Genomic DNA, 26,406 nt, shown 5'->3' with positions numbered 1-26,406 from the left:
TGCCATATAAGTTGCCAAGCAGGTATCCCAAGGCTATATCTTCCAGCTGTCAATATTAGCTTCTTCATCTTCGTTTAAGCAGTTGCGACCAAACTCAACAACAATAAATCGAGCTGGAGTGCACGATGGCGAGTACGTATCTTTAGAAAGTAGCCGAAAGAGTCAGCACCAAGAGTGCGGTGTTAAAGCAACATCAATGCCAAACAGAAAATGCAAGATAAAAAGAGTTACATAGATTTGGCGGCAATAAAAGGACAAACCGGATGACTGAAGTGCCTGCTGGGAAGGCCGGTGCTATCGGCCGGCGTCGAGAAAGGAAAGGCGGAAACAGGAAACCAGCAGGGACACCACGGAATACTGAAGTGCGAGTGGGAGCGACTTTGGAAATAGACCAAGGCAGGAAAGACAACCAACGAGGCCCCTCATTAGACATCGCTCGTCTATCCTCTTTTCTTGTGATGTAGTTGCTGCCTTCCTCTGTGCTCTCAATAGAATGGTCAGCGCCCCCGGCCCGAATGTACTGTGCTCCTGTGCTCTGAGTGGATGACAGTGCTCTCGGAAGTTGGAGCCTATTATCTTTCTGGTGGACAGTAATAAGATTAGCTTGAAAAATTGCAAACCCCGTCGGTCCTTTAAGGGGAACGCGAAGTCAGCCTATTACTATTTCGATTTTATAAATTTATCGGGTACTGTGCCCTCTCCCGTCCTTGTGTCGAGAGATTCAAAGTGCATAATAGAAAAAAAAAAGACGTGGCGGTGCGCGGTTGAAGATGTATCAGTGGCGTGCTCTGCTCTCGGTACGGTGGGGAAACACATTCATGGTCTGTTAGGTTCTGCTTCCTACACCACCCCGATTCTGAGATTTTCTACGCCAGCTGTGCCAGTGGCCTACCAAGTGCTGCCTATTGCTACATTAGGCGTTATGCCCTGAAAATTTAAATAAATAACTTGAAGGCTGTCGAGGGAAACCAAGTCAGTGTAGCGAAAGGCGTGTTAAGCGCATCTTCTATTATTTCTTTCTTGATGGTGGGTACTTTAGAATCCATGTAAAAAATGTTGTTATTTTTAGCACCTTTATTGCTGAACCGCCTTTATTCAATAGAAAAGCCATAATATAATTTTCTGAATATTGCATAACAGTAGCCATCAAGCATCAGCAACCTTAGTATGAGAGACACAAAAATATTGATGAACTGTGAAATTTTAATACGGGCTTTTCTGTGTATTTTTGTGTCCAAGAACTTATTACAGTGTTGCCAATGGAGCTTGCCTCTCTCATACTTCGTGGTACATCGTAGTAGACCGTTTTTATTACTGCTTGTTGACTTGGAGTCTTTGGAACCATATATGGATTGCTGAATGCAGTTGTTTACTGTCGAGGACTAATGGGTCAGGCTTCAAAGCAGCTGCATAACTTTCAGTGACGACTGCTGTAGAAGCCCTTCTGTGACGGCGCATAGAGTAGCCACATATCAAAAATGCTCGGATTGACTTCAAATTTCTCATGGGGTTCCCGTACAGGAATGAAATCGATGGCTCTGAAGGAAAATTCAGTCTGGTTGGGAATCGAAGTCGGGGTACGAGACGAGCACGCTTCCCCAACACGACAGCGGCTTCACGGCTCTGGTTGACTGCAGGTGTGCCTCGTGTATGCCTCGTGCGTGCGTTATTCCACACGTCACATTGCACTAAAGGTGTGGCCCAGTGCATACGTCACTGTGCACGTGCAGGCGCAGCCAATGGAAAGGAAGTGGCGTCACGCCAACGAGTGTACGAGGTGAGTGCATAAAATAAAATGCATTGATGTCCAATTGAATGCCACTGAGCGGTCCTTCGGGTTATGAACTCCTTGTGGGCAAGCGAGCGCATTTCGATTCGGCCTTACCGAGGCGCTGTTACAATGCATGCGCGAGCTTGCGCGGACAAGGAACGTGCGGAAAGAAACATTTCACCAAAGGGGCAATAATGCTTTCGCATTCCCACACGTGAGCTGTCTTAAGTGTCTCTGCCGAATGTTTATTACATCTTGGCTTACACCGGGTGTTTTCGTTTAGACTATACAGAACTAGAAAAATCGCCTGTGGCATATACCAAAATTCTAACCTTTGTATTCAATTATTCAAAGAGGCGGATATTACTTGAACAAAAAAAAAAAATGAGTTCTTTTCGCAGTTTTGGGAAGGCACAGTGCGAGAGAACTGGCGGTTATTTCAAATGCAAGTCAAAATGCTCATTGATAAATATTGTTACGTGGATGTTGGGAGTATAGGCTGGATGTATTTACAATATATACACAAGTAGAGTTAGTGCGGTCAAGATAGCTGACCAGCAACAACACGAAGCAGCCAGTGTCTCTCGATCTTCTTCTTTTTCTTTCCTCCTATCCTTCCGTAACAGGACCCCCGGGTGCTGAAGCGCCGTCTCGGCGCATGTCAGGCGAAGAACTGCGAGCGAAGTATGGCTTCAACCGCGAAACGTGCACGATGTCAACTGGCGTCGGACGTGAGGACGTATCAAACTGTAACTGCGAGATCTCATAATTGACGTCGTTAACCTGACGTAGGACTTCATAAGGCCCTGTGTAGCGAGAGAGAAGCTTCTGGGAGAGACCGACACGACGAAATGGTGACCAGAGGAGCACCCAAGCACCTGGGGCGAACTTAACGTCGCGATGGCGGCGATCGTACCGCTCTTTTTGTATATCCTGCGATGCCAATAGACGAGATCGGGCGACTTGACGCGCCATGTGAGCGCGATCGATGACTTCACGAGCGTACTCAGTTGTAACACGTGGCACAAAAGCTAGGATGGTGTCAAATGGCAATGTGGGGTCGCGAGGATACAAAAGATAAAAGGGTGAATATCCTGCGGTGTCATGTCTGGACGAGTTATACGCGAATGTCACGTAGGCCAGCGTGGAGTCCCAGTCGCGGTGATCATTGGAGACGTACATCGACATCATCTCTGTGAGTGTTCGGTTGAGACGTTCCGTAAGACCGTTCGTTTGTGGGTGGTAGGCGGTGGACAGCTTATGCTCTGTGGCACAAGAGCGGATGAGGTCGTCAACAACTCGGGACAAGAACGAGCGGCCGCGGTCGGTTACTAACTGTCGAGGTGCACCGTTGTGGAGGATGACGTCATGGAGGAGAAAATCTGCGACGTCAGTTGCGCAACTAGTCGGCAACGCCTTGGTTATCGCGTAGCGTGTCGAGTAATCGGTAGCGACGGCGATCCACTTATTCCCTCGAGTCGTCGTCGGAAAAGGGCCAAGCAGATCAAGGCATACGCGATAGAAAGGCTCAGAGGGAACTTCAATTGGATGGAGTCGTCCGACAGGTGGCAGGGGAGGTTTTTTCCGGCGCTGACACAATTCGCAAGTTGCGACATAACGACGCACAGAGCGGTAGAGTCCCGGCCAGAAGAACCGGCGTCGTACGCGGTCGTATGTGCGCAAAACTCCAAGGTGTCCCGCCGTTGGTGTATCGTGAAGTTGCTCGAGAACGACGGATCGTAGATGACGAGGAAGGACAAGGAGAAACTCAGGGCCCTCAGGGTTGATATTGCGGCGGTAGAGGATGCCGTCGTGCAGCACGAACATGAGGCACGGGCCGTCGGTGCTGCCAGATTGCACTCCGGCGATGATGGCCTGCAAGGACTCGTCGCGATGTTGTTCAGCGCGCATGTCGCACATGTCAGTGAAAGCCAACACGCAGGTCTCCGGATCATGTGCAACAGGATCAGGAGGATCCACGGGATGACGAGAGAGGCAGTCAGCGTCCTTGTGCAGACGTCCAGACTTGTAGATGACAATAAAAGAAAATTCCTGGAGCCGCAAAGCCCAGCGACCAAGCCGTCCTGTCAGGTCCCGGAGGGAAGACAGCCAGCAGAGGGCATGATGGTCTGTAATGACCGAAAACGTGCGGCCGTACAAATATGGCCGGAACTTGGCGACAGCCCACACTAAAGCCAAGCACTCACGCTCGGTGAAGGAGTAATTCCTCTCAGAAGGTGACAGCAGGCGGCTGGCGTAAGCTATCACGCACTCGGTACCATTCTGCTGCTGGGCGAGAACAGCACCGATGCCGTGGCCGCTGGCGTCAGTGTGGACTTCGGTCGGTGCAGATGGATCAAAGTGGGCAAGTATGGGAGGGGTGGTCAGAAAACCGATGAGAGCGGCGAACGCGTGAGCCTGCTCCGGGCCCCATGAGAAAGGCGTATTCTTCTTGAGAAGATCTGTCAAAGGGCGAGCAACGTCGGCGAAGTTTTTGACGAAACGCCGAAAGTGAGAACACAGGCCGACGAAGCAGCGCACGTCAGAAGCAGAACGAAGCACAGGGAAACTGCGAACGGCACGAACTTTATCCGGATCTGGTTGCACACCGGTTGCGTTAACGAGATGTCCCAACACGGTAATCTGACGGCGCCCGAATTGACATTTCGTTGAGTTCAGCTGAAGGCCGGCTTTTCGGAAGACCGCAAGAATTGCAGCGACTCGCGTAAGGTGGCTGCCGAACGTGGGAGAAAAAACAATAACGTCGTCAAGATAAAAAAGACAGGTGGTCCATTTGTAGCCTCGCAGAAGAGAGTCCATGATTCGTTCAAATGTCGCAGGAGCATTGCATAGACCAAAGGGCATCACTTTGAACTGATCTAAACCATCAGGTGTTATGAAGGCAGTCTTCTCGCGGTCCATTTCATCAACAGAAATCTGCCAGTAGCCGGATCGAAGATCTATGGACGAGAAGTATGTAGCTCCGTGTAAGCAGTCCAAGGCGTCATCGATGCGTGGTAATGGGTAGACGTCTTTTCGCGTGATCTTGTTTAAATGGCGATAGTCGACGCAAAAACGCCAGGTACCATCCTTTTTCTTTACAAGGACGACTGGCGAAGCCCAAGGACTGGCTGATGGCTCGATCACCCCTTTCCGGAGCATTTTGTCCACTTCTGATTGGATTACTCTACGTTCAGCATGTGATACACGATAGGGACGCCGACGAATAGGATTAATGTCTCCAGTGTTTATACTGTGGTGAACAACAGATGTTTGGCCGAAAGGGCGGTCGCCGAAATCAAAGATGTCACTGTACAATTCTAGCAGGAGACGGAGGTCCTTAGCCTGAGCAGAGGTGAGGTCAGGTGCAATCATTTTGGCGAAGTCATCCGTGAAAGAACCAGTGCTGTGAGCTGCAATTGGTGCTAATAATCCACTCTCGGCATCCATACTTTCAATGTCAAATTCGGACGTACTAGAAATGCTGGCCAAGAACATGCCGACCGGAAGCACGTGAGGGCACAGGCTGAAGTTCAGAAGCGGGAGAACGACGTCATTATTCGTAACCGTGATCAGCGTATGCGGAACAGCAACGTTTCGGTTCAAAAGCACGTCCACGATGGGGCGAAGCACATAGTCGCCGTCAGGAACCTGTGGAGCTGCGGTCAAAGCGACGTAAGTGACTGCCTCGGTTGACAGACGCACATCTTGAAGCGAGCACAGGCGCGGTGGCGCGGTGCTTGGAGCATCGGCGAGTTGAGGCAGTTCCAACTGAAGGACGCCGGTTGCGCAGTCGATGAGAGCATAATGGTTGGATAAAAAGTCCAACCCAAGGATAACGTCGTGAGGGCAGTTGTCTATCACAGCACAGAGAACAGAAGTAGGGCGGCCGGCTATACTTAAACGCACAGTACACATTCCGAGAACAACCAGCACACCACCGTCGGCTACACGAAGCACTTGTGCAGTTGCTGGGGTGAGGACCTTCTTTAAACGTCTACGTAGGTTAGCACTCATGACAGATATGTGGGCTCCAGTGTCGACGAGTGCTTTGAGAGGTACGCCGTCTACTTTAACGTCAATTATACTTCTTTTTGTGGGCACAGACAGAGGATTGCTGCAGTAGTTGTCAATGCAGCACCACCTCCGAGGGCTGCATTGCTTAGTTTTCCGAAAGAACGCGGTCGAAAGCCACAGGGGACGAAAGGCGACGTGGCTGCGGTGAACGGGAAGATGGCCGACGTGTTTGTGGTGAACGAGACTGGTGTCCGCGAGGCGATGGTGAGCGACTGTACCACGTGTTCCTGGCAGAGTTGTCGGCAGTGTTAGACTCGGCGGAGGGCGAAACACGGCGGGAATTTCCATAAAAACGGTTCAGGTTGGTCGGCGTGCGAGGTGTTGAGGGCCACGAGTTGCGACAGTATCGGGCGACATGACCAATACGGCGACAGGTGAAACATATCGGCTGGTCGTCCGCAGTTCTCCACTCAGTCGGGTTGCGATAACGCGGAGGGAAGCGTCGCGGTGGATCATACAGAGTAGAAGGGCGTTCGTTGGCTCTGGGGTTGGCGACAGCACAGACAGAATGTAAACCCATGCTTTCAAGTTCCTGACGAACGATGGCTTGAACGAGGGGAACTGAAAGAGGGGTAGCGTCAGGGCGACGCTAACAGAAAGCTGCGGGCGCCATCGCTTCCAGTTCACGTCGAACGATTCGCACCACGTCCTCTGATGGCGACGCATGCTGCTGTGTGGGCTGATCTTCACACGTCGACGTTGCGGCAGTATTTGGAAGTCTGGCGAATGGTTGCAGGACGCGGCGGCTTTTGGCCTGCTCGAATTGTCAGCACTCTTTTATGATAGCATCAACTGAAGAACAGCCTTTGCACATGAGCAGATTGAAGGCATCGTCAGCGATTCCCTTCAGCACGTGCCCGACCTTCTCAGCTTCAGTCATGTCGTGGTCGGCTTTACGACTTAGCGCCAGCACGTCCTGGATATATGAAACATAGGACTCTGTGGGGGTTTGGGCACGGGAGGCGAGTTCCTGCTTTGCGGCAATTTTACGGCCGGCTGGTTGGCCAAACAACTCTTTTAACTTCTCTTTGCATTGGTGCCAGCTGGTCAGCTCCTCTTCGTGGTTTTCGTACCACACCTTTGCCGTGCCTCTTAGGTACAACAACACATTAGCTAGCGTAAGCGTAGGATCCCATCTGTTCACTCCACTAACGCGTTCGTACATAGCCAGCCACTCTTCAACGTCGGCGCCATCAGTCCCACAGAAAGTTCCGGGATCCTTGGCTTGTACAACCACAACCGATGGGGACGACGACGTAGCTGGCGAAGGTGACGTTGACGTTGAAGGCGGCAACGACGTTGAACCCGCGTGCTCACCGTCAGTCATTGTGGGGACGGTGATGCGACGTCCACTGCGGAGCTCCGTTTCCAGCCTTGGTACCCCGCACCTGTCACCAATATGTTACGTGGATGTTGGTAGTATAGGCTGGATGTATTTACAATATATACACAAGTAGAGTTAGTGCGGTCAAGATAGCTGACCAGCAACAACACGAAGCAACCAGTGTCTCTCGATCTTCTTCTTTTCTCTCCTCCTATCCTTCCGTAACAATATATTCCGCTGCGAAGAATATCTAGCAAGAGACGTTCGCCTTGGTTGAAGCCATCATTAAAACGCCTGCTAAACAATAAAAAGCGCATCTTCCACCGCTACACGAAATTTATCACTGGAAGAGCAAGGTAGGCTTATCAATCTACCGCTGCGGAATATAAACGTGTTCTCATCGGTGCTAAACACAATTACATTCAACCCTTCCTTCCTTACCCACTTCAAATCCATGCACATTTTGGACTGTTATCCGCATGCGCGAATCTGCTGAAGTTCGCTTGAAGAACAATCGAGGATTCTTTGTCTCAAATAAACAGCGCTGTATCCTACTCAATGACCCATTTTCATCATGTTTTTCACACGTTGCACCAATAACCATGCCTATTATTTCTGCGCTTGACTTCTTGAAATGGGCCGTATTCTTATGGGCTGGTTAGGCATTTCTAAACTCATTGAAAAATTTAATCGGCAGCTTGTACCGATGGTATTATCTACAAGTTTTTCGAAAGCACCCAGACTTATTCATCCATTATTCATTACTACAGGCCTATCTCATTAACATGAGTTCCATGAAAGCTGCTTGAACTTATAATATATTCTAACCGAATGTAGCATCTCGAATCGAACTGTTTTTTCCCACCTAATCGGCATGGTTTTCGCAAACACCACTGCTGCGAAACTCAACTAGTCCCGTTTACTAATGATTTGTTTTCCATTTTGGATTGTGCATCATTTGTGGATTGCATTTTTTTTTAGATTTTGCAAAGGCAGTTCGTACTGTGTCACATCACCTACTACTTTTCAGGCTTAGTAAACTAAATCTTTATACTAATCTGATGAAGTGGATTGAGTGCTTTTTGCAGGGCCGTACCTAGTACGTTACAAATAATGACTGTGACTCACCTGTATGCCCCGTAACATCCGGAGTTCCCCAAGGCTCTGTACTAGGTTCTCCGCTTTTTCTAATTTATATTAAAGACCTTTCTCATTCCAATGACCCGCAATTTAGACTCTACACTGATGCCTGCGTACTATATAGACAAGTATCTAAACATTATGATGCAGCTACTCTTCAATCTGATCTGGATAACATCTCCACTTGGTCTCGCACCTGGTCTATGAAAATAATATTGGTAAGTGGAAAGCAATGAGACCAACGCGGACGCCTAACCAGTTTTCATGCACCTACTTCCTTAATAATTCTTCTTTAACTTCAGTCTCTGAAGTATTTGGCGTATACATTACTGCCAACCTATAGTGAAAAACGCACGTTGAACATATCACTAATAATACTAACCGCACACTTGGTTTCCATAGCCGTAATTTTTCCCTGGCTCCTGGGTCCCTAAAACAACTTCTATATTATACTCTTGTGCGCCTGAAACTAGAGTATGCCTGTTCCTTTTGCGATCCCCGCACCAAATTACTTATACAAGTCCTCGAATTCATCCAGAATCGCTATGTTCGTTTTATACCTTCTAATTATTCTCGTTCAGACAGTGTAACGCTTATAAAGAAAAACATTAATCTTCATGACCTTTCCTTACGCCGCCGTGTTTCTCGTTTATACCTCTTTCACAAAATATATTTCACCAATGAAACTTTAAAGCAATCCCTTTTTATTACTCCCACTTACTGTTCAACCCGCATGCACCACCCGTTCAATGTACGCGTGCCAAGCTGCAAGACTAATGTTTATTTTGATCGTTTGTTCCGAAGACTAGCGCGGACTGGAACCACTTTCCTGCCTCCGACTGTGTCCATCGCAGTACTCGAAGCCTTCAAGTCTACGGTATACGATCATCTTCATTATTCTGCCTACTACAAATATATTATTCTCTATTACCCACTCCTCTCTCTAACGCCGAATGGCTCTGAGAGCAAATAAATGCAATGAAATTAGTCGGCTGTGTGTTGTGAATTCTTCTGCAAGTACCGACAACCTCTTCGAGTAATCAATTCAATAATTCATTAATTATAACTGTGGTATTTGCCATCGGCGAGATTGAAAAATTCTGCATTTTGTAAAAAAAATATGGGCAGCTTGCACTAGTGGTGCAAGGCTGGAGTAAACATCGGAGCTGCTGATCGACCTATATTCTGCCAGGTTTTACTAGGCTTGGCTAAGTTTTGCTAGGAAATGCTAAGGGCTACTAGGCACGGTATTCCGATTCGGCTCGCCGCCGACGCGCATATTCTCGCTTGGCCGCACGACGCGCTTCAAGATGAGCGGCTTCTTCGGGTGTCCGGATCATCTTTGGTTGTCCCATATCAAGGCTACATGTACTCGCCACAGAGTCAACGAGAGTTCTGCCGCCGTTGCGCGGCTCCGAGCTTTATCTCCCTGGTGACGTCATGGCCAAGCTGCAGTCAGGGACACCGTGCGCTTTCGGCGCGAACGCGGGGAAACGGGGACGGAGTCGGCAGCAGCTCTGCGCGTTGCCTCGTTGGTGCTGCTACACTTTCTTTCTCTCTCTCGCTCTCATTTTCTTTCTCTCTCCCGAGCATAGCGCGTACCGCGTGCATGCTCTCCTTCCTTCTCCCTAACGTCCCATGACAAGGCAACACGTGCACGGCACGGTGAGGAGGCGAAACACGCCGCTCGGCGAGGTGATTTCTAGGCAACGTACGATGAAGTCATCGCCAGGAGCCGCTTTTGTTTGCACTACGCGGCGCAACCAAGAGCTTAAACAGCTCCGCTGTTAAAAAAACACCATATATCTCCCCTTAGTCCTATGAAAAGGGTGGCATGTTTGGACCTAATTACGCACATTTCTCATGCGCGTTCCTGGCGAACGCTGGTGTATCTTCCGAAACGTCTTCTCTGTTCCAGCAGCACCATTAGCTTTTCAACTGTCGAGGTAAAGTTATAGTATTTCCCATCCCGCAGCGTTTGTTCTGCACCATCCTAGATGACCATTGCGCAAGCCATATTTATATCTAGCCCTGAATTAATGCGCATTGTAGATTAGTGCCGGATAAACTCAGCAAATTCTTGCATGATATGCTCATCGTTTGAACTCGGTAGATTGTTGATTCTGGGGAAGAGCTGTTTTAGCGGTTTTTGATCGGCCGTCAAAGACTACCCATAAAAACAATGAACCACTTGTCCTCTCTACTTACCCTTTCTAGAACTGGCCTGTGAAGCCGCCCAGTACATTATTCAACATCTTTTAAAACCAGGCGTCCGAGCTTCTTTAGCCAAATACCAACCATTTATATTCATGCAAATTTGCGAAGTTCTTGCACTCGCCTTCGATTGACAGCCCCTGTTCCATTGATAATGTAATCGATGCGTACCTTGAAAAACAGGAATACATTTTTTCCCCTTCAAAATTCAAAATGCAAAATTAGCATGTAGCTTTATCTTCGACAACAATAGTTTTGGTGACGTGAACGTTGGAAGCCGCAGTACTGATCATCTCTTCATCGAGGATTCGCGGAGTTTCGTTACTTATCCATGCTTTCTAATCGTATGGAAGTTGGTACGTCGATTTACGGGCAATGTCAGTATCTCGCAGCTTGAAATAGACCTCTTTGAAAGATGTATTTCGAAGATAAGTTCAAATGCACATGAGATCCAAGTACGTAATAGTAATGTCAGTTTCACTTCTCGCCGCTATAACTCGTGTAGAACTTGTAATGTACTTTCGTTCGGATTATAGTAGATAGTTAACTCGTGTCTTACAGAAATCGTAAGCTTCATACGCTTCATGTAATGTTTCGTCAGTATAAAAGAAAACGTCCCTTCATTAATAATCAGTCCCTCAACTTTCATACCACTGTCCTAGAAATTGGAGAACACTCAGACTCGGTTTCTTCACTTGATGGTTGTCTGACGCCGTCATGGGTTTACAATTTAAAAGTTTACCTTGGCTAATTCTGCCGTCGTGTGCCGTAGCCTGATGATAAAGCTCACGGATGCCTCTGTGTCGATGGATACTTGGCCAACATACGCGTTGACCTTCACGATAACAAGGACAGTAAGAGATATGCAACCTGCTTCCTTACTTAACAAGTTTTGTGGTTAGCTTGCGTTCTTTTTTTTTCATTATCGGTCTTACTGAATTATCGTTGGCGTGAACAAAATATCAACCTCTTTTTACTAAAGCATTCCGTCAGGAAATATACAGAATATTGTTAAAGACAGCACTAGTTAGTGCTCGCAGGAGGTCTTCTAGTGTCCATGAGGGAGCTAGCAGAGATAGGCTTGTGGTAGTTTTTTGTCATGGCATGCATAATAAGCCGTACCAATGAGACGCCATGCAAATTGCTCGCCTATACCGGCGGGCCGACGCAACGTCTGCTTTTCGAAAACATATTCCTGAAGGCGCGCATTTTTGTTTCTTAGCAATATCTCGTGCCCTTCCGTTGTATTTGGTTAGCTCCAAATGAAATGAGAGTGTTGTTTTTAATTTTTAAAGATAAAGCTATAGTGGACCCACTCCCCTCGTAGTTTTTATGTCTGCCGGTGCCTGTCGCTGAAATATCACATGACATGCGGAAAAATTACAAAAACAGAAAAACTCTCACAGTATCACGAGGATTCGAACTTACAACCAATAGATTGGCAGTGCATACCTTATTATTTTGCATTTTTGCAGCTTATCTTGTGGCCAGACAATTTTCAACATCTAGCTTGCATGCCTTTCTGTTCTTTAACACTGCACTTTCGGTACATCCAGGTATCGAAACGCATGGACATTATCAGCTTGACAAAGCGTTCCTGCAGCGAAGTACTGAGCGCTAAGTTTTCAAAACAAGAAAACGTTAGCCTTACTGCTGAAAAGTTTTGGTTGGGGACAAGATACACCCCAAAGGGTGAAAACGGCTCCGCGGTAGCTCAATGGTGAGAGCATCGCACGCGTAAAGCGAAGACGTGGGTTCGTTCCCCACCTACGGACAGTTGTTTTTTCATCCATTTTAATTTCTTTAATTGAATTAGTAAGTACAAGCAATTTCCCCTATGTTGTCTTTGGGGTCATTGTTTGTTGGCTTCTTATGATATGATAATAAAAATCGGGCCCCTCGGTTCCCTTTCTTCTCACCCCAAAGGGTGGTAACTTTCCTTAGTATGCAAAATTTTGCCTCAGCCACTCTGCCGATAGCGACTGCTGTGGCACATTAGTCTGTATTTAGGTCGCCAGCATGTTGTATTGGTGCATTGTAAGAAGAGCGTTATGAGGTTGGGCTTGGTAAGGCTTTGCTGCTCTCAGGCACATCGAGTTGATGATACTGATATCAACGATCGTTTGATAGACCTACCTTTATGGCCTAAACGCCGTATGAGAGCAATTAATTGCATATCAAAGTGTGTTTTTTTGTCCCGAATTATATTAACTCTCTTGTGCATTCACTGGTCTAGATCTATGTCTGCGGCTGACATCGCGACAGAATATACGGGAACCGGTGTGGATTGTATTCTGGAAGAGACCATTGCTCGTTGTTCGCTAATGAGTATAATGAATATTATGACCAAGATTTTGCGCAAGAAGGAAGGAACAACAATGCTGTTTTAAGGAAAATAACCAGGCCTTCCAATACCCGAAATAATAATCCTGCACATAGAATGCGATAGGGCTGACAAGGAGCCTTAGCAATCTTACCATGCGCACAACTAGAAATTACTGAGCATGGCACAGAGCTCTATTCAGTGTTTCATTGTCCTAACTGAAGTTTGAAGCTTTGAACCTCCTATGATATGTATTTTTCTACTGCCTAAGTAATTTTGTATTAGGAAGGAGACGAAGTGGTTATAGATATACCAATTCTAAAGAATGTTTCGCAGCAGGTTTGCTTTATTTTTCGCGGGAGTATGCAACTATACAATGTGCAAGATACGCTAGGAGAACTGTTTCAAGTTATCTGAAACCAAAAGAAGCCGAGTCTGTTGTTCGCTTTGAGGTCACTGATCTAGAACAAAGGAATGTTTTCCTTCTTTCAGTTTCATTGTATTTTCTTTTAGATGTTCTGCGACCGTGGTTTGCATAGGTTATTTTTGTAGCTCCAGCCTGTGGTGGCCGCGGCATTTGCAGTAGATTTCATTGAACAGGGGCCGTTGGCCGACGAAGTGAGAATGTGGCTTGGACATTGCCAGACTGATACGCGACGACTGAGGCTTCCTGCTGTCGACAGCCGTCGTCTCTGCCTGCAAGACCGGTACAGAGCTGAAGCCGCTCAGATATTGAGCAATGGGGAAACTACTTTGCGCAAGGCTTTCGGTCCTATTGCGACGAGATATAGCGCAATCGCAGCCGAACGCCAGGCGCTGATCCTTTCATTTATAAACGACGACGCATGCATCAGCGCTTGCGGATTACTTGCCAAAGACCGTTTGAACACGTCCATCTTTCTTTTCACTTTCTGCAGCAGTCTAGATATTGCGGGTCGTTGCCCTGTCTTGAAGAACAGACGCGACATGCGGCGAGTTGTTCAGTTAGCTGAAAGAAACCGAGGATAGTTATATTTCAAGTATGATAAAGCGTTTTTGTTACGTGGAATGCGCAGAGCAGTATAATATAAACAGAGGTTCCAAGTATAAACTATCAAAGGCACATACTTCTTAAATCGCGAATGCAAGAGGAAAATGTATGCTTGGCAATAGAACTCTATATATAAATCTTTATAGATTGCAAGCACATATTGTTATACCAAAGGATTGATAGGCTAACATGATTATAGTGGAATGAAGAGGGGGTAATTGTTCCGTGGATCAGACAATTTAGGCTATAAGTAAAGAAATACCTTTGTTAACCGAAAAATTGCTCGAAACAAGAGCGCACGAGCAATACAATGCAGCAAAAAAAAGGAACTCTATAGAAATTATTTTCAAATGCGCTGGTTACAGAAGAGAAACATGCAGTACTGCAAAATCCACAAGAAATTGAAGTGAGTGGTTGGTTGAAACGGCTTTAGCGTTTGATGGAAATAGTATGGCAACTTATATGAAAAAAATGGAGGACGCTTAAGCTTCGCCTTTCAAAGTGGAACGCGATAGTTATCGAGCCCCGTTCACATCGAATTTTTTCTTATGAGTAAGCTTCACTGCAACGGCAAACACGGGAAATCCTGCTTACAACGTCGACTTCACTTTTAAGCACAAATGCATTGCTAGGAAGACATTTTTCAAGGGGCAATAAAAGGCGTGTTATATCATAATGTGAACAATCTAGGATTTTTTTATTACTTTAATAATTGCTTGCTGTTTCCCCGAGGCGCGCGCGTGTCCAAAAGAAATGTTGCGTGAGAATTGCTTGCTTGAGGCGCGCACCATCAGTATTGGAGGGTGCTTAAGCTTCGCTTTTAAGAGTGGAACGCTATAGCACTCAAAGATCCCTGGCTGCTTATGAGGCTTTTTCTCGTATATTCAATTTACAATCCTACGCCATCATGCCTGTAGGTTGTAGTTAAGCCTTACTTTACGATTTTTATCCCGGTTTTAATTTGAGAAATTCAATTTTTGTTCACTAACCACTTGTGCCATGCGGAGGGCCTGTTCGGGTCGGGCTGGTTCGGCATGAATTTCTCGGCCACGGATGCTCCGGACGCCGAAGCTTACGCCGACACCGGCACCGACGCCGACGCCGGATTTTCTGCGACACGGGGTCCTTAACGCTTTCGCGTTAATAGTGTTCACTTGTGGAGGATTTCCAAGTGATCCGGACGAAAAAACGGCTACGATGTTTCAATACTTGCTATTTACATAAGATAGTAGAAGGTTACTGTGTTGAGAAAAATGTGCACGATTTGTATTATAGCGTCACCTTGGGGTAAGTACAGCTCGCACATATGTCCACAACTTTTCAAAAGGATTGAGCTAACTCACGTGTAATCCTATATGTTATGAATACCATCAATCATTCATAAGTTTGATGCTGCATAAATTATTAAAAGGTGCATAAACTTTCAGCTGAGTTGATAAACGGTTAGCGTTAAATGCCTAAATGAAGAAACGGCTTGAATGTACAGCATATGCATGTATGAAAGTGCAAACTGCAAAAAAAATGCTAATGTGTAAAAACGAAATGCGCCGTAGGGAAATGTACGTGGTTCATGTGGCCTACGAATAGGATTGACATTATGTTGAGCACGAACATTGGGATGTTTTTATAGCGACATTAGCTTAATAATAAACAATTCATGTCCTTGACGAATTGAATGCTGCTAAATTACGTCATTTTTTAAACCATTGGCTAAATACATATATTTCAAGATAAATAAAACATTTGACCTTCGTTAGCTTCGCTACCACACTTATGAGATACCATATACTCACTTTGTTTAAGCCGAGTGCCTCGTCTGATTCAAGTTATCATAACAGAAATGACAAACAAAACAAAAGTGTTGTCGGCAGGATCGCTGGTGTAAGTTAGGACGAGGAACGCCAAGTTTTTCTTGCATAGATACACTATAAACAAAAGTTATGCCGTTGACCTGCTTTATATACTCACCGAAGGATAGACGAATGAACTACTGATTAAAGAATTAGCGCGAGACTGAGTGAGCGAACTAAATAGGTGAATGAGCGAACGAATGCACTAGAAAGCGAGTGAATTAGTGGGTGAGAGAATGAATGAATGAGCGAGCCAGATAGCCGGATAGGGAGTGACCAAGCACGCTACCGAAATTAGCGTTTTCAACAAACTCGTAGTGCAGACGTGTAACCTGCAGTCTTTTCACTTCCATTATTTCATATTTTCTGAATAATACAGAGTATTACGCAAGTATTTTGTCCATTGAAAAGGGGCAGAAGAAATTTCCAGTTTAAGCAAATTAGGGCTTCCATCAGGACAAATTGCGGCGCGGAATCAAGAACTTCACTTATCACATTAAATTTTCTAGCGTTGTGGCGTAAAGCAAGGCTCGTTTGTTGGCTAAGCAAGTAGTGTTTTAAGGTTGCACAGTTCACGGGCTGGGAGTTTCTAGCTGTGCGCGTGAACGTAAACAAAACGACAGTAGCACTACGCCCTGCACTTGGTGCTGAAGCAAACGTGACGGGCTGTGCTTAGCATTCCAGACAAATCCGCCAACAATCGGAAGATAGCGTGTTTACCGCAAGAGTGATCATTATCATCATCAGCCTATAGTTTTGTCCACTGTAGGACGAAGGCCTCTTGCTGCGATCTCCAATTATCTTTGTCTTGCGCTAGCTGATTCCAACTTGCGCCGGCAAATTTCCTAACTTCATCACCCCACTTAGTTTTCTGTGGTCCTCGACTGCGCTTCCCTTCTCTAGGTATCCATTCTGTAACTCTAATTACGGTGGATAAAAGGGGGAGGTGGGAGCAACACAGCTGTCGGAGAGTGAGAGTTATTCATGATGTCGAGTGGTGGCACGCGCGTCGACGCTAAGATGTCTCCGCTGTAGTTTGGCTGTTGCCGTAGCTACCGAGTGGGCTCGGTTGGCATGGTTCTGTACGGTTCCATTTGCTCCACGCTTCTTTCTGTTCGCATTCACGCTGTGTAGTTGTTGTACCTCCTTGTGGTTACAACATTTCTACACGTTGACATGCCGCAAGAAGCAATGGCAAGCCGCATGAAACGACAGACGCACTGTTTTGCGCTGGGCTGCATGAAAGGCTATGTTGCTGCTGGAAAAGCAGAAAAACAAGCATCCATTTTCTTCGTGCCTGATGACGATGAGGCACTTCAAGCGTGGCAGTGGGACAGAACCAAGATATTGTGGCTTGCCGTCGCTTGGTGATACTGAGAATATTTTTTTTGCATTCCGCCTAATCGCATATTTAGCATAATTTATTATTCAACTTCTCAAATATTATAATTAGATGAAAATTATCAATGAGAAAATTGTAGAGTAACGTGAGAAACTTCCAATACAGCTTTCTGTTGCTCAATATGTTCTACATACAAGTGTTTTTCCGAGCGTGAAAGAAGCCCGCGAATACACCCAAGGTGTCGTGCTGTAATTTTGCGCGTATTCGCGGGCTTCTTTGACGCACGGAAAAACGCTGTTATGTAGCACGTGTTGAGCAACAAAAAGCTGTATCGCTAGATTTTCTTGTTGCTCTCCAATTTTCTGATTGACACTTTTCATCTAATTATAATATTTCAGAAGTTCATTAAATAAATGAGGCTAATTATTTAATTAGGCGGAATGCAAAAATAATCTCAGTATCTCCAAGCGATGGCAAGCAATATTACTTTGCTTCTGTCCAGCTACGTGGCCATCGCATATTTTTAAATCTAGGTGCATGATAGTTGGGACCCCCTGTATATTGAATCATTTAATGAAGTGCTGTATGTCGTTCTTTTGAGTATTCTTCATGGTCTCCACCATTCTAGTTCATCACATTGGCGACTAAAGTAGGCTTGTTTACTTAATTTCTACGTGGAATGATTTCTAAAGCATCATATATTGGTATTAACCAATTTGACGAGCAGGATGCCGCGCGTCGCAGTAATATGACCTAAGACGCTCTTCACTGCGAACCTAGAAATCAGTGCAGCTTTCTTTACCCTCACCACTAGCATAATATTCTTCGCATTAGCTGACTTTTTTTCCCTCCCGACGATTAGGGAAAGCACGTAAAGCGCGTGCGACCAAGACCAGTGAAAAATTTTTGTGCCGGCCGTGACGTACCCGAAGCGAATGCATCTTTAACACTTAATCACTCTTTAAAGAATAGCTGCTAATCATTTAATTTCTCCTCTACAACCAAGGTATGAATTAGCTAAACTCTAGATATGTAAAATATGCGACCGCTAATTGCGAACAAAAACGCCCGCTTCGACACCCGCGGCAGCAACCGCCGTGCTCCGCGCCCAGGGAGCGATTTTGCTGGCGACTGCAGCGCCGCCGCTGCTATCATGATTGCTTGCAACCATGGAGGAAGGAAACAAAACAGGAGAGGCCCTGACGTCACTTTTTTGAAGCCGGAAGTGCAGCCATGTTGGTGTGCCCCCTCTCTTTGCGCCTCCAATCAGGGGTTCTACAGCTCACCGGAGCAGATGGGCGCGAACTTTGAACTTGCATTGTTACGAGCCGCCGGAAGTGTGTGCTCGTGACGTGCGTCAAAACAAAGCCTACAAAACTTCTGTAGCAGTTTTAGTGAAGCAGACGCGCTCTTGTGTTTTCCCGTGGCACATTGAACAAGACAACGAAGACCCGCGCCGTGATTGCTTGAGTGTATCTGTTGCTGGCCGACACTCACGCTCACAGACCCAAAACACAACTTTCAAGCTTACACACCACACTCCAAAGTCAGCTTTTCTCGCAAACAAAAGGTGCTGCGGGAAAGACACCGACGAAAAAATCTCACTTTTCAGAGACCTAGAGCAGCAGCGAAAGCTTCAGGAGCGCGGTTGCCATGACAACGTTGACATTTGGGGTACCCCTCCCAGTCCTCCTTTGCGAAAAACAGCACGTGACTTCCGCCACACCTTCTCCAATACGTTGGTGCTGGCTAGGGCCTCTCCTGGGGTTTCCTTCCTCCATGCTTGCAACACTCCGCCGTCGCCATTCCTCTATCCTCCCCCTTCTATCCACCGTACTCTAATGGTCCAGCAGTTATCCATCCTACGCATTACATGGCCTGCCCATCTCCATTTTCCCCTCTTAATGTCAACTAGAATATCGGCTATCCCCGTTTGCTCTATGATGCACACTGCTCTCCTCCTGTCTCTGAATGTTAGACATAACATTTTTCGTTCCATAGCTCTTTGTAAGGTCCTTAACGCATTAACGCAAGAGTGTTATAAGTCTTCAAAGTTGCCGTCGTCACTTGCGGAGTGTTTTGCGATTGCCGAAACTGGCACCCTAGCCAGGGTTACTCGCTGCAGGTGAGCCATATCGCTTTCATCGAAGGCAACGTAGACAATGAAAATTAAACATACGCGGTAAAGTGAACATAGAGATGACGCCCCCTGAAGAAAGCAAGAACAATTAGCTGGAATAAAATTTACAGTAATCATTATTTGAAAAACAGAAATTGGTTCAGAACACATTGACAACAAAGACAAGGTAGACTGGGAGCGCACAACGATCAATTAATTTATTCACAGCCGAAAAAACGTGCAGGAGGGTGGAAAAGTTGCAGATCTCCCTAGCATTTGGAAAATGACAATTGAGCACCACATGATGAAATAGTTACGGTTGATGAACATATTCAAGTAAAGTAAATATGATGAACATTTTCAAGTACAGATAACAATGCCATCTTCACAACCGCAAGCAAGAACTGGGATCAAAGCTGCAGGGAGAAGTCTCTGTCCCCTTTATCCACCTGGACGCACTTGTATGTGTCCCTTCAAAACGCACATGCGTGCAACTTTTTCGGCATTCCAATAAGGTGCTCCTGAAGTACAGGTTAAAAAGTAATAATTACTATAACACATAATTAGTGATAAATCCTTGGTACATTGATTGGCTTTTCTTTTAAAAGGCAACTCGGACAGTGTTTCTGCTCTTCGTGAGAGAGTAGATTTGTGCAATAGAAACGCTGCAGCGCGACCGGCTTTTCGTGCAGAAAATCAGTGATTGCAAATAATGCTGGCCACAGTATTGTATGTAGCATCGGCTTTACTTTTATTTTTATACAAACCACACTTTTAATCATCTTAAAAATAGAGATTTTACAAATCTTCCCCTGCCTCTAAGCGTCATCGATCCATGTTCACTCCTTATATAAATGGGTATCGTTAAAAGGATGGCCATCTTTTATCACAGTTATTTTTTCCTACTTAATCTAATTTTTAGACAACTTATTCGTGTTTGTGGCCTAAATAAATGGTATTCTTTATAGAAAGAGACGCACTTACTAAATAATTTACATAATTATTGAGGCTTCTGCTGGTTACATTTATCAGAGGCCACCTCGACAAGCGAGGCTATTACGCTTGCTCGTTGTATGCGCAATGTTCTACTCTAGCGAGTGTTTTCATTGCCTTCCCTTCGACTAACCCAACAAGATCCTTGTACACACGTTGTTCTCCAACCCATCAAGCAAACTCTAACGGCGTCAGTTCTTGTCTTCTAAGCCACCTCTCAATTAAGGCAATCAGTGACAATGTTTGTGATGAATACGAGTGCACTTGATCACCTCCCTTTGGGGTCGGCCGTTAAAAGTGCTGCTGAATTTGCGTATTTTATTAATTCTGCGTTGGTTATTTCCCTCTGAAATTTTGTTTATTGACAAGCTCGATAGTAGCTTTTACGCCGCAGATAACCGTCAGGATGAGTAGACGTTTTACGACTCAATGATTTAGCAGAGCTGACCGGTTGTACCACAAAAAAACACGAAAATTGTTGGGCCTTACGTTAGGAGACAGGAGGAGAGCGGTGTGTATCAGACAACAAACGGTGATAACCGATATTCTAGTTGACATTAAGCGGAAAAAATGGAGCTTGGCAGGCCATGTAATGCGTAGGATGGATAACCGGTGGACCATTAGAGTTACAGAATGGATACCAAGAGAAGGGAAGCGCAGCCGAGGACAGCAGAAAACTAGGTGAGGTGATGAAGTTAGGAAATTTGCAGGCGCACGTTGGAATCAACTAGCGCAAGACGGGGGTAATGGAGATCCCAGGGAGAGGCCTTCATCCTGCAGTGGACATAAATATAGGCTGATGATGGTGGTGATGATGATGATGATGATGACCGGTGGTACCACAAGGTGCGCGGTTGCGCGTAGGAGCGGCGATGGTTTGTGCGACATTCGGCTGGAAGGCATTGTGTCAAGACATGAAGGTCGACTCCTACCTCCTTGCATCCATTGTGAAAGGAGAGATATTCCTCGCGAAGGTTCTGCGGACAGAGGAGAAAACACGGATGAAAACAGATAGCTGAAAAAAATTCAGCTAGCAAAAGCGCACGCTTCCTATACCGGGAAGAAATAGGACAAGGTTGAACTAGATAGCGGAAGACGGATTGTTAATTTTAAGTGCGACGCACTTTAGGGGCCCGGCTGTCGTCGGCGTCCTTCGCGTGTGATCTGTCGTGATCACGCTCAAAAACAAGTGTTCTAAACAAGGTCAAAACAAGTGCTGAATTGATCAAAACTGGTTCAAATTAAACTAACATGATTTAGAATAATTTAAAAGACAGGAATAATTGAGCTATGAGCATATTAATTAACAGGGATTTGGTAAAATTGCTTCTATCAGCAAAGGTTGCTTGTGCTGTTTGTTATGCAGATTCTTGTTCAGTGTCTACTGTCTTGTTTGATCTTATTTCACACTTGTGTTTTGTTCCAAATGCCCACTCCTGTCTAAGGCCTGGTAACAAGGCTGGCAGTACTTGTAAAATAAAAAATAAGGCTTTGGCTTCATGTGTGTGGTGGTTTCTAACCAGTTATGCCTTAGCACAGGTGTGAAAAAAAATGACGGATTGCTAAACACAAGAAAAACAAAGTATAAAACAAGATAAACACAAGGAAAACACCGGCGCATCACTGCTTCGCTCTTCCCCAGCTTTCACGTTAGTGGAGCTGCATTAGCGCAGGATTTGAACAACACAAGCGCAGAATGCACAATTTTTACATTAGCCTTTGACTGCATGTCTGGTGAACTTGTGCTTAGTGGCAATAGATTGATACGTACCACAAATTACATATCCAAGTATTAGGAAAATACAGGGGCGGGGGGTTATTGCAGGCATTGTCTATGAAAGTCGGAGAAAAGACAAAGGTTATAGGCCGTGAACGGGATGTCACACGTACTCTCGTGTACCGTTTCCTATTACTGATCGCGCAACGGCTGTGATGCATCTCTCTCTTTCTTTCTTCCTTATGCAAGCAAGGGTAAAACATTAAAGAGGGTGCTTGGGGTATGCAGAGGACATGAAGCAGTTCAGCTTATTGTGCCGGCCAACCGCGATATTTGTTGCCATGGAAACGGCAAACAGCCCCGTGTTTTATGGTAGCCGTAGTTGTTGAAAGTGCGAGCGATGCAGATAAATATGAAGGTTGTAAAGAGGCCGTACTTTTGCATTTTCCATTTTGTTTATTTATATTCTCTCTCTTTTTCGTTACCTTCTTACTTAGTACAGGCTTACTTAGTGTAGGCGAGAAACGGCGAGTAAACGATGCTAGTGGACATCCATTGCAGGAAACGCTCAAAGTCGCGAATGGTAAGTCACAGTGAAAAACCAAAGGTGATATCCAGAGAACACGAAATATTTGGCAATTCCTCTAAGGAAGCCGTAGTCTCCATAAAACGCTGTTCATCTTTCGATCTCATTGCATCATTTACAGGCATTTTCATTTAAGGGAGATGCTACTGAAAAAATTCGAGTTTCTGCAAAAATTATCAATTCTTTGTTTTTACCTATTTGGTAAGTTTTGTCTCTCTACTGTTAGGAAAATAAAAATGAAAGCCGACACTGAAATGGAAAAGGGCTACAATTGCGTTTAGAGATGCCATCTCTAAAGTCTGCCATCTTCTAGCGTTTCGCGGCCAACAACGCGTGGCCGCTCGCCATTGCGGATCGCATGAGGATATCGGCCAAGCCTCATTCTCCCAATAAGCATGGTTGGCCGGGTTGCTGCGGCGCAAGAAATAATTAAATAAAGCATGTATCTTTCGAGCGTTGCTACTTTCAATTTTTAAGTTTAAACTTCCAGACGTGTTTTTCTCAGTTCTGCATTTTGTAGCATTTTAGAGTTTGTGCACTAAAATTTGTGCACTTTCTGTAGTTTTATCATTATGAAATTTCGCATGCTTATTCTTCAACATGTCAGTTCAAAGAAACAACTTTCAGAGCTTTCCACAAAAGGGCTAAGTTAGACTATTTGAAAACCTTCCTTGCAGAGACTGGTAAAATTGAAATTCAGCATCGGAATATTTCTCTAGACTAAAACACACATGTTAGACTATATTTTTATGCTTTATTGAATTCATTGGTAGCAATGTGAGCTACTTTTAGTGTTTTCTTGTGCTCACTGTTATCGCCTAAGCTTGTACAAAAATGCATTGATTTTACAAATGCATGGAATATCCAAATGGGCTATAAAAAACTACAAGCAGATTTTAAAAGAGGAGCTCAAACTCTGTAAATGGTGATAGTTTCATTGAGCGGTCACAAATATTACAGAAAAAGTGTTTTGGGGTAGCACTTTCCTTAAATCATACATTTCAGGGGATTGCTTGCCGTGAGCAAAAGTTTGAGTCTTGCTTGCGTGAGCGTGAGTGTGAATGAAACCACAGCACGGTGGAAGAATATTTAGGTGTTGACACTGCGCGCGAGCGAGCGTCCAGATTATGTTCGGTCCGCGCGCGGGCGCACCGAGTAGCTCTGCTGCGAGCAGATAGGATGGCGCCGCGGCCAGAGGTCCCAGCTTAGCGGCGCCGGCGGCTTGCCATTCCTCTGCCTCCGCTAAATTTTCGTTCATAGTGGAGTGAGTAAATCTCAAAGTGCGAAAAAAAAATCGTTATTTCACGTTAAAGTGATAAGTGTACCAGGCTTCGCTAACATGAAGGTTCCTTGTGCAGGGCGTGCATGACGTGAACACGGATCAATCGGGCAGCACTCAAAGCCCACTGAAGTTACCCTCGCGCGCGCAATTTGTTTCGTCCGGTCTAGCCGTTCATCCAAGCATAAAAATAAATTAAAAGCGTTAGCCCACGTGCTACCCCTCGATCAGAAGAAAATAGTGACTGCACCAGAAAATGTATTTCATGCTTATCGCTGTTTCCATTCACACTCAGAAAACCGTTCAATCATCGTTGCGCGAATTCAATGTGGCCGCGATATAAATTAAGAAATGAAACGGCGCAAGCTTCCGCGATATGCAATGCACTAGAGCAAAGTGGCTGTTCATGGCTAGAACTTAAGATGAGAATGCACATCAGCTATGTAAAAACTCTTTCAAATGGGAATTTATTAGGCGGGACGAAGGCAGGCGTCTATCTTGAATTATAGCATCACTACCACAGTTGACTGATGAAAACCTGAGCAAATGCCTTTTTTATTCCAATGCCACTTAACATAGAACGTGTATATTATTCATTGCGCTTTCGTCCATTGAGGACTGAGTGGCTCTTGCAAGATCTAAAAAAAGAGGTGACTTTCTTTTTTCTTAAATTGCATATGAGAATGTGCCAACGTAAGCGTGTTTGACAATGCATGCTACAGCCTGTCCACAAGTACACTTACACCCACCACACAATAATCCCATAGACCTTTTATTTATTTTTTTGCAAAGGCACAATACGAAAAAAACTTGTGCATGAAGCAGCTCGATAATTTTAATAGGTGATAACCATCCCAGAAGCTTGCGGTCTCATACACTCCCACAATGAAAAATGTATAAAAACATGCAAGCGTGTAATATACACCGCACGCGCATTGTAAAAAAAATTCAGTAGCCAGGATGGAACAAATTTGAAAATCAGGCACACATCTGCACAGAAAGCAGCAGTATTTTACAGGGTGCACAAGTATTTCTAAATATGCAAATGTCACGTAGCTGGACAGAACCAAAGTAATGTTGTTGCCGTCCCTTGGAGATACTCGGTTATTTTTTACATTCCGCCTAATTAGATATTAGTCGTATTTATTGATCTTCTCAATTATTATAATTAGATTAAAAGTGTCAATGAGAAAATTGTAGAGTAACATGAAAGACTCCCGATACAGCGTTGTATTGCTCAATACGCGCTACGTAGAAGTGTTTTTCCGAGCATGAAAGAAGCTCACGAATACACGCAAAGTGCCTCGAACGGCCAGTCGCGCGGCAATATTGCTGTATTCGCGGGTTTCGTTCACGCTCGGAAAACACTTTTATGTATCACGTATTGAGCAACAGAAAGTTATATTGGGAGTTTTCCACGCTGCTGTACGATTCTCTTGTTCATACTTTTTATCCAATTGCTGTGTTGTGCACGTTGTGTTTAATGGCGCATAAGCAACTAAGGCTATCATGCGCCAACCACAAGGTAAAATTTCTTTTCGACAGTTGGGTCACCTGATCAAGAGTCCTTGTCTGGGCAAGGACCCCCAGTATCCCAACAAATTAAAAAAACCTCAGTCTTCTTCTCGGAGAAGAGAAGGTGAATGAGGAGTATCATAATGTGAAATGAAGCGCAGGGTCAGATTCATCGTTTTTCGAGGACACCTGCTTCCCTTAAGAAGCTAAAAACGTATGCCATATTTACTAGTGCGTCTTTGTCTAAAATTAATGATGGATGAAAGGAATGTATTCATTGTAAAACAAAGTAAAATATTTTTTTCTCAGTGTTTCGAGTTTCGTGCATGATATTAATATGTGGTTTACAGTAAGTTCGTCTCCGCATTTTCACAAACCTTTATCCAATTATAGCATTAAAAGAGTTGATCAATCAATTATGAAAATAATTATGTAATTAAGCGGAATAAAAATAATCTGAGTATCTCCAAGCGACGGCAGACAACATTACCTTGGTTCTGTCCAGCTACGTGACAATTACATATTTTCCAATCTTGGTGCATGATAGTAAACCACCCAGTATATATCTTTTACATGCAGCAAAATTTGCACGAACTACTGCGGCACACAGGAGGTTCTCTCTTCCGCAGTGGCTTTCGAGGTTTATTTGACCGTGTGAGGTTCTTTGGACAGTTTGGAAATAAGGTGGGAATCCTTCTATCGAGCGCTCTGCGTAATATTTCCACGTGTCTAGCGCGGCGATGACGATGGCATAAGACACATCGGCACTTATGAAAAACATAGCAAGAAGAAGAAGCAGTGACTAGGGCGCGCTATATTAAAACTGTCCGTTCTTGTTACTGCCTCTGCCGACAAGTGCGTTTCGTTTGTCCCTCGAGCTTTCGACGTCGTGACAATATGCCAACGATATCGTATTCTCTGAAAAATTGCTGATGCAGACATGGTCGGTAGGCGTTAGAGTTCGGTCTGCTCTCAGATTTGCACGGCGCCACTGCTCTAGACGACCGCTGTCAGACGGCGCTTTGAATAAAGGCACACGCTCCGCACAAGTCAGGTATCCAGAATTGTAGTTCGGAACGAAGCACTTTCTAGTCATTTCAAACGCCCCTCAGAAGGCTGGTGCCAC

The sequence above is a fragment of the Dermacentor silvarum genome, chromosome 2 (assembly GCF_013339745.2).
Source record: "Dermacentor silvarum isolate Dsil-2018 chromosome 2, BIME_Dsil_1.4, whole genome shotgun sequence".
Classification (NCBI taxonomy): Eukaryota; Metazoa; Arthropoda; class Arachnida; order Ixodida; family Ixodidae; genus Dermacentor; species Dermacentor silvarum.
Note: the sequence above shows the minus strand (reverse complement) of the source record.